Genomic DNA, 10,574 nt, shown 5'->3' with positions numbered 1-10,574 from the left:
ATATCACACATACTGTATGTATTCAGACTATGGCCACAAGATGGACAGCTAGACATTTTATAATATATATAATATGGCATACATGTTTTTTTCTATTCTATTAATTATAAGTATAGTAACCTATGTCATATATTTTTGTTGAGCGCTACCAACAGAAGTTTCTGGGTCTTTGGGGAACCTAGCAAATACCAGAAATGTACACATTGTATTGTGGCCCAAATGACCATATATAAATACACCAATAATACTGATGGGCACAACAGAAATGCATAAAATGAAAAACAAATGTGTGATGCACAGGGCACAAGCACCACATACTGTATTTGACATCATTCATTGGGGGCATTGAAACATATATTTAATATATCAACAGAGAAGGAACATCAGCAGAGCAGATAAGAAACCATAAGAAATCCTAGATTATTTTGTATAAAGATAAATCAGCTCCTTTGGATGGCATTTGATTTATAAACTAGTATGTGTGCAACACTTCCATTTACATTGCTGTTAAAACAAACAATGTAGAAAAATGGCTCTATAGACCCTGGATCTTATCTATACATCATTTGAATAATACAAATAAATATGTTTATTTCAGAAATAACTGCCACTGAAAAAAATCTATATTTATGCACCTCATATAGGGGGCAGATGTACAAAGCCTTGCAGAGTGATAAAGTGGTGAGAGATAAACTACCAACTGATCAACTCCTGTCATTTTTCAAACACAGCCTGTAACATGTCAGTTAGGAGCTGATTGGCTGGTACTTTATTTCTCTCCACTTTATCACTCTCCAAGACTTAGGGGTACATTTACTAAGCAGTGATAAGAGCGGAGAAGTGAGCCAGTGGAGAAGTTGCCCATGGCAACCAATCAGCACTGAAGTAACATCTATAATTTGCATACTATAAAATGATACAGAGCTGCTGATTGGTTGATGGGGAAATTTCTCCACTGGCTCACTTCTCCGTTCTTATCACTGCTTAGTAAATGTACCCCTTAGTGGTCTATTCACGAAGCAGTGAAAACAGTGGAGAAACAGACCAGTAGAGAAGTTACCCATGGCAACCAATCAGCTTTGAAGAAAGCCTTTATCAAGTACATTTTACAAAATGTAAAGGAGATGCTGATTTGTTGCCTTGGGCACTGGTCTGTTTCTCCACTGTTTTCACTGCTTCATGAATAGACCATTAAGTACATCTCACCCATAGTAATAGAATGATATATCTGTACTGAATACAAAACTCTCTTATGATGACAATTTATATGTAATTTGCTACATTAATACAATAAAGTTCAATATTACTCCTATACTACTTCTATCAGTCCTTTTGTGTGCTATATATTTGCTGTATCGCTTTATATTAGTAATACAGGCCAAAGACCAAGAGATGCAAAGGTATTACACTATTTAAATTAGCCAATAAATTCTGGAATGTTCTCTCAAGTTATCAAGCAGTATTAATGATGAATGGGTCACAAATATGACCTGACCATCAGTATATGATAAGGAATAAATATGATTTACCTGAGGTATTTGGATTTCCTTATTCCTCTGGATATATGAAGAAGCCTCCTTTGTGGCAAGTAGTATATGTAAACTCCTAGGCTCATGTGTCAGATTAAACTATGAAATATCCCCCCCTGGAGCCTGGGCAGAAGATGGAGTCTCCAGTCTGGGGGAAGCACCTGTCCAGCCTCATTGGTGTCTTTCTAGAAAATGCTTCCGTTTCTAAGCCTTATATACTGTGGTCAAGACAATGCACTTTGTATAAGAAAACCCTGCCCCTTGTCCTAAACTTAATGAGGTTAAGCAAGGTGCCACCATCAGAAACACAGCATCCTCCTTCCCAGACCACTCATTTACATTATACACTTCTCTGGATAAAATAAAATAAGTGTTTCTATTGTACAAGCATGGTATACCTGATGCCTCCAATCTACATACTGTAGTACAAGTGCATTGTTTGTACCACATGCACCAATAAGTAGAGAATAAACATAGATTCTTCTATAGCCATTTGTGACCTCCCAACGAGGTGTAAATAAGTTTCTGTACTGTCTAAAAAGAACAATAACTACTGTAATTAACTAGCCCACCAGTCTTAGGACAATTACTCTCATCCACATTAATATGGTACACAAGCCTTACTGACCAATATACAACATGTTTATAAGTAACAAGCAATCTGGTAAATCAGTTGTCTAAGAACTTGGCAGATAGATCAAAGCAGCACAATATTAAAACAACATTGTTTTTCAAGATAATTACAGTAATATACACTCTAGATGATAATGTGACATAGGCCTAATTCAGACCTGATTGCTGTGCTGCAAATTTGCAGAGGTCTGCGATCATATAGTCGCCGCCCAGGGAGAGTGAAAACCCGCCCATGCAAGTGTGCAAATGCATGTGTACGCCGCGCGTAAACTACGCCAGAAAGCGGACATCTGCAACTCACTCACCATTGAATGATTTTTCCGTACTGTGCAGTCTGTTCGTAGTCAAAGAGTGTGGGGATTCCGCACAGAAAAGTACCCCCGATTTTATGATTACTATGTCAGTGTAACATCTGTGACCAACATAGCTCAATAATTTCAAAGATCAATCTTATAATGTTAACAGGTGATGGTGCTCCCAAGGGTCAAGTATTTGTATAGGAAATAAAATAGAGAAGAAGACTCTTTTTGTGGGGCACTCTTTTATTTGTGAATTAAAATGTACAAAATCTCAATATGTATAGTTTGGAGCAGAGAAGGGAAAGGGGGGACATGATAGAAACTCTCAAATATATCAAGGGTTTTAACAAAGTCCAGGAGGGAAACATTCTCCAAATGAAGAGAAGCAATAGAACACGATGACATGCACAGGGCCGTCTTTTCATATGGGCTCAATGGGCTGTTGCCCAAGGGCCCCAGGAGTATAATGGCCCTAGACTGATAGCTGAGGGTCACATCTTTCCAGGGGTACCAGATTTTTGAAAGTCGGTCCTGGGGAACCGGAGATATTTGACTTTAAAGCAGTGGTCCCCATCCAAGCCTGTTAATTGTTCTTCCTAGCCAGATATCCTGGGTTTTGTCTGACTTAGAGATTTCTGAGGGTATACTCCAAAAGATGGGACTCTCCCCTTTTGGTGGACACTTGCACCTTGTCTCTACTATGCCCAGAACCAGAGATATCAGCCTTCAAGCAGCTGGTCCCTGCTCCAGCTCCACACGCCTAATACACAGTTTTATATTTTCATTGGTGGATTGCTCTGGCTCCTGAACTCTGATTCCCAAGTTCCCAGTACCTCCTGAAAGGTGGAGCTCTCTTTTAATCCCATTCAAAGCTAAGAAAACTATTTCCAGGAACTGGAGATATCTGCAGTCAACCAAGCTGCCCTCCTACCAGAAAATTATGAATATTTAGTCCACTCCACTATCCACCCCTCCCCTACATATTAAACACTTCTACCACCCTGGAAGTCATGTACCAGGGCCCCTTCATTTAGCCCAATGCCCCCTTCTACAGTTTAGTGTTCTCCCTGCTTCCCCATCTATGCAGTAAAGGAGTAGAAGAAAGAACATCCCCTACCACCCGCGGGACATCAAAGCTGGCAATGATAGCACACCCCTAACGCTGGAGGACGGGTAGGGGGCCCGGTGCATTGCTGTGCCCAGGGGCCTACACTGCTGTTAAGACGGCCCTGGACATGCACTGAGACTGGAGGGGGGTTCAGGAGAAATATGAGGAAAAATTACTTCACAGAAAGGGTAGTGGACAAGTGGAATAGCCTCCAATCAGAGGTGGTAGAGGCTAAGACAGTAGAGCAATTTAAACATGCATGGGATAGACATAAGGATATCCTTACAAAGAAATAAGGATCAACTAAGTTTTGAGATAAAAATATGGTTAAAAAAAAGGGCAGACTAGATGGGCCAAGTGGTTCTTACCTGCCATCAAATTCTATGTTTCTATGTTTCTACATTTTATTGATACGCATTAAAACATTTGTCAGGGTGTCATCTCCAATAGTTTATACAAAGTAAAAAGACAATAATTCAAAGAGACAATAAATAAAAACAAAAACAAAAGCAATGACAGACAGGTAGTACAATCAGAGAATATATTATTCACAGTATCAATAAGATATAAGTGGATTATACGAGTTGTAGAAAAATTGGTGAATATGTCAGCCAAAGATATCTATGACTTCCAATTATGGACAGTATAAGTGTCCTGTTAATCATGTATTATATCCTGACTGTATTATAGTAGTACATTTATATGAAATCAAGCATTATAAAATATACGTTGGCGAAAATATTATCTGGAACAAATTGTAACAAAATGAAGATAGGTTTTTGAGCAATGGATGAATAAATGATCAATTCTTATCACATTGATGCTAGAGAGTCTGTGTCTGAATTCTTTAATTGGTACAAAAAAGACTGGGTAGTGGTTTAGCAATTACTAATATAACCTCCTGTATCTGTCTAACAACTTTCATAAATACATGTTTAAAATAGGAAAGAGATCAGAAAAAAGTCCCACATGACTCCTCCCCAATTCTACTGTCCCCTTGTGTGTCACAATGGACCGTGAACACGAGAATGAGATTATAGGAAATGAGCCAGAGGTGAGTGAGTATAATAATACCCCTTTCAGACAGAAACAGAAATTACCGGGTGAGGTAGTTCCACCCGGTAATTTCATGAAACACACGGGTCTTTTTTCTGTGTGAAAGGGTCGACCTGGGTTGTAATTCCCGGGACTTCGACCCTGGAATCTACCAGGGTCAGAGACACAGGAATTTCGACTCGGGTTGACCCTTTGACACAGACAAAATACCCGTGTTGATCTGCAAATTACCATCTCGAAACTTCAATTTGCATGTCTGTGTGAAAGGGGGTGTCAGGCAGGTCCCGGCAAAACGACCCGGCATTTCAATGTCGGGTAATTGCCGGGACTTTCAGACTTTTCTGTCTGAAAGTGGTATAAGTAGAAGGATCTGCTTTTGTGTTGCAGCTCACACAAATAACCTTGTTGGTATAACTGTCAGCCGCAAGGTGATTTGGTGGGTACCGCACAAGGGGGGTCATTCCGAGTTGTTCGCTCGTTGCCGATTTTCGCTATGCTGCGATTTGTTGCTAATGCGCATGGTACGCAGTGCGCATGCGCTAAGTTATTTTACACAAAACGTAGTAGATTTGCTGGTGTTCGTGCTACGCTTTTCAGTCGCACTGCTGATCGGTGAATTATTGACAGGAAGTGGGTGTTTCTGGGAGGTAACTGAGCTTTTTCCGGGAGTGTGCTAAAAAATCGCAGGCGTGCCAGGGAAAAAAACGCGGGAGTGTCTGGAGAAACGGGGGAGTGGCTGGCCGAACGCAGGGCGTGTTTGTGACGTCAAACCAGGAACTAACGGACCGAGCTGATCGCAATCTAGGAATAGGTCTGGAGCTACTCAGAAACTGCAAGGAAATATTTAGTAGCAGTTCGGCTAATCTTTCGTTTGCTATTCTGCATAACTAAGATACACTCCCAGAGGGCGGCGGCCTAGCGTTTGCAATGCTGCTAAAAGCAGCTAGCGAGCGAACAACTCGGAATGAGGGCCAATGAGAGGCCCTCAGGAAATGAGAAGAGATAGGTTGTAGGTATAGGGGTATGCACTAGATATGCAATTTAGTTACAAGCAGATATAGGCCCTCATTCCGAGTTGTTCGCTCGGTATTTTTCATCGCATCGCAATGAAAATCCGCTTAGTACGCATGCGCAATGTTCGCACTGCGACTGCGCCAAGTAACTTTGCTATGTAGAAAGTAATTTTACTCACGGCTTTTTCATCGCTCCGGCGATCGTAATGTGATTGACAGGAAATGGGTGTTACTGGGCGGAAACACGGCGTTTCAGGGGCGTGTGGCTGAAAACGCTACCGTTTCCGGAAAAAACGCAGGAGTGGCCGGAGAAACGGTGGGAGTGCCTGGGCGAACGCTGGGTGTGTTTGTGACGTCAACCAGGAACGACAAGCACTGAACTGATCGCACAGGCAGAGTAAGTCTGAAGCTACTCTGAAACTGCTAAGTAGTTAGTAATCGCAATATTGCGAATACATCGGTCGCAATTTTAAGAAGCTAAGATTCACTCCCAGTAGGCGGCGGCTTAGCGTGTGTAACTCTGCTAAATTCGCCTTGCGACCGATCAACTCGGAATGAGGGCCATAGTCTTTGATTATTGCTAAACCACCTCTGGCTCATTTCCTATAATCTCATTCTCATGTTTAATGGAAAGGGTAAAAATGCTACTTCAAATTTTAGTAAGTGAAACTGTAATATAGCCTGTAACATGTAATATAGCCTATAGAATGATGCTTCTTATATAAAGTGTGTCTGGGAGGTGTGAAAATATGGGCCAACTCTTTGTATTCAACATTTCTGAGGATATGGAAATTGGAAAACAAAAACCTTTTTACTTCATGAGTGGAGTGAAAAACTGGTGGAATCTGGAAAAGTAAATTCTTCACCCTTAAATCTCATATGATCATGTTTATAAACAATTTTTTTTTTTTCCCACATCGGTGCTTCAGAGGTATAATATGTGCGTAATGTATAAAATCCATCTTATTAGTACAAACACAGGCACAAAAGACATTTTTGCTGTGGGGGGTGCAGTAGTTTTGCACTCTTGTAAAGACTTATAGGGAGACATACGTACATAAAACCAGCACTGGGAATTTTAAGCCGCTCTATGAACAAATGTACAATTTTGCCAAACAGTTGTAAAGCATAAAATATGTAAAAGTAATAAATAAATAAATAAATATGATATTGCACACTTTGGGGCTGATTTTTTAGTTGCATGCAGACGCAGCAGCATGTATTGGCCATTGCCCATCTGCGAGTTTATACAAACTGCCTTTCTCCAAAGCAGCGGGGTGTGTGATTGATAGTGTGATCTGCATGCTCATCATTTTAAAAATCCAGTGCCTCACACACAGCCTCGGATGGATATGTCCGCGGCAAGATAACAAATTGGAAGCTATATGGATGAAAACGTTCTCAAGCCCGCCCACATTCCACCTCAGACGGGGCTTTATCCGCCCTCCCATCACATGTACTTTGGAACCCCCTCAGTTCTCCTGCTCACTTTATTTTCCCAGGATTCCCGATACAATCAAATGAATGGCATTCGTGGAGGTAGCCACCCAGTATATTATGTAACAGATAAAATAAAAAAATTAGGTAAAACGGAGGCATACAGTGAGAATTATGGGGGATATTGACAGTTGGTCGCAGATTTTGCTATCGCAGCAGAATCTGCGACCATACTACTCACATGCTGGAATCGCCCAGCACAGGGTGAGACCGCCCATCATATGTGGTTCCACACCCCCCCGTGATGCGATCACAGTTCAATCGCATAGAATAGAGGATGACCCCTGCATGCGCATGACATGCCTGCAGTTCAAGCTCTTCACCCCCCAACTCTGCGTCGCTGCACCCGGATGCCTGTCCCCTGTCAATCACCATGCTGGATTGGGCTGAGCGATAGACAGGGAGGGGCTTCCTACAGGAAGAGAGCTCTCTGCTTATCGCAGCCCAGTTTGGCAGTCCCAGAGGGAGGAAACACCTCCCAATGGGACTGCCTTATGTGTCTGTGACTGACAGGTAGGCATAGTTGCCTACCCTCCCACGTTCTGAAGGAGACTCCCTGAATAGTCCAACAATCTCCCTGATTGCACCTTACTCCTATTATGTACCTGTTACATCTTGGGTAAAAAAAAAAGAAATCAGAGATACATACATTCAAATGGGAACATCAGTGCCATTTCCCTGTATTGGTTATAAGATACAGGTTGAGTATCCCTTATCCAAAATGCTTGGGACCAGAGGTATTTTGGATATGGGATTTTTCCGTATTTTGGAATAATTGCATACCATAATGAGATATCATGGTGATGGGACCTAAGTCTAAGCACAGAATGCATTTATGTTTCATATACACCTTATACACACAGCTTGAAGGTAATTTTAGCCAATATTTTTATAACTTTGTGCATTAAACAAAGTGTGTGTACATTCACACATTTCATTTATGTTTCATATACACCTTATGCACACAGCCTGAAGGTCATTTAATACAATATTTTTAATAACTTTGTGTATTAAACAAAGTTTGTGTACATTGAGCCACAGAAAACAAAGGTTTCACTATCTCACTCTCACTCAAAAAAGTCCGTATTTCGAATATTCCGTATTTCGGAATATTTTGGATATGGGATACTCAACCTGTACAATGATCCCTATGGCTACATGCATTTTAAATAAGCTTTCTTATGGCCACTTACAGTACATGGAACATCTTGTAAAACACAATATATAAACAAATCCTGAAAAATATCAGTGTCTTTTCAACAACAAATAGATCTTAATGACTATGGGGCTCATTTACATTTGTCTGTAAAGGGGGATACACACGCAGAGATGTGTGCTGAGCAATTTATCACAGACTGCTCAACACACATCTCTCCTCCCGCTCAGCACTCAGCGCGATGTGTGCTGAGCAAGGAGGGGGGGGGGGCTCACTTCACACAGCGGTGAAGTGAGCGACCTGACTAGATTGTGCCTGCATGTGAGGCCGTGCATCGCTATTGCTATGGGGAATACACACGGAGAGGTGTATGCTTCTTTTCTAAGCAATCTAATCGGATTGCTTAGAAACCCCCCTTAAGTCCCTGTTATGACACGCCTCTCATATGTAGCAGTGCACGTACGCGCTGATAGGTGTTACTTTCACATCTCCCTGAAATGCATCTTCAAAAGTAGGCAAGTATGCAGGTAGGATATCCAATAGGAAGCAATGCCAGTCACAGTGCAGTCACAAACTGCTTCTGGCTTCACTGACACTATTCAGAGTGGCAGATTTTACCTGGGGGGGCTGCAGTCCTGCAGCCCATAGGTAAAATCCACCACTGCATACATGACATACTACTGAAATGTATTTGCTCTTTGCTCTGTCACTGACTCCACTTGTATTTATCTAACTCTGTAGAGGAATTGGCTGTTGGTTTGTGAGCACTGAGCCATAGAAATATTTTAATGGTTGAGGTCCTGACTCATGGTGTTAACAAATATATTGGTGATCAGGTTGTAATAGGCATTGTCCTGAATGTTTGGTAGTATACGGCATAAAGTGCACTGATATACACATTAAGTACTGTATGTATAGAATAAGGAACAATTGGTCTGATTCAGGTATGAACGCTATACAGTATGCATCACTGCTGCGTATTTGGACACAGCAGCGATGCAAAAATATGCTAAAGCTACAGGAGGCATCTGAAGAAAAAAGACTCGCAGATCCGAGAGATGTGTCCGAACATATAGCATCGTATCACCCTCATGACCATCAGTCTATCGCGACTATCGCGTCCGTCAGTCTAAGCTTACTTAGAATGGCTGCCGGAACTCCTATGCTGGGGGCCAGGAAAATCGGTCCCTGTCCTGCCCCTGTCCCACACCCAAATAGCTTGGAGGCACTGGAGCAGGGACAGATCTAGACTTTTCTTTAGGAAGGGCGGTTTACTGTTTAATCTTGACTCCTCCCTCTACAGTCCCAACTCCTCCCATCTGCAATCCTAACTCCTCCTCTCTCAATTCTGACTGAACTTTTTGAGTGAGACTGAGATAGAGGTTTATGATTGTTCTATGTACATGTGACTGTGCTATGAGGTAATTGTATTTATTAGCCCTAGTACCCACACACCAGCAAGTGAGGGGCAAATGCTCTGTAACCCTTGCTCTCCTGGCTCCTCTGTGCTGCTGTGGTATAAGCTGCAGCACATCGTTCTGCCTCAGGCTCTCCCGGGAGAGCTCTCTTCTGCTCAAAAGTGGGCGTGGCTATGACTGTGTTAGTGGGGGCGGTCGCGCCCTTCGCCCCCCCACCCCCCCTCAGATCCGGCCCTGTACTGGAGTGTTGTACTGATCTTGCGCATGCACATAATCTCTCACTATCAGTGTTGTGTGTAAACAATCAGGTTTGCGTACATCTCTCTGAATGAGGCCCAATGATTTGCAGGTCTCTGAATGATCTGTTTGAGTTTGAGCAATACTCTGCAGATGTATCATAAGACATCAGCAAGATCTGTTTCACTTTAGTTGCAAGGTTACCAATTTGTCTAGACTTACATGGGCATTCCCAGGATTTGAAAATTTGCCCCAGGTAAACGGTTGTTCCTGTGTTATTTTTTTACTGTAACTTTGTTTAATTTACCTCATCCTTACTAACATTACAAACGTAATAATTAGTGGCGCCGAGAGAGGAAGATGGGCCTCTCTCCCCAGCTAAGCATACGCTTCTGTGTGCCGGGCTGTGGTGTGTCCTGGGAGGCTGCTACCACTGAGCACAGTAGCAGCCTGAGCGATTGCATTGATCGAGCCCCCCCCCCGGATCTGCTCCTGTGTGTTTTGAACCACCACAATGAATCTGTGTTTGTAGAGAACGTTTTCGCATCTGCACAATTAGGCCACGCCCCCTAGAGTACATGGACTCTGCACCTCTCTCTGCAGCCGCATAATGGGTGCAAGGTGCCCA

This window comes from Pseudophryne corroboree, chromosome 1 (genome assembly GCF_028390025.1).
Source record: "Pseudophryne corroboree isolate aPseCor3 chromosome 1, aPseCor3.hap2, whole genome shotgun sequence".
Taxonomy (NCBI): domain Eukaryota; kingdom Metazoa; phylum Chordata; class Amphibia; order Anura; family Myobatrachidae; genus Pseudophryne; species Pseudophryne corroboree.
This window is presented reverse-complemented; position numbering follows the sequence as displayed.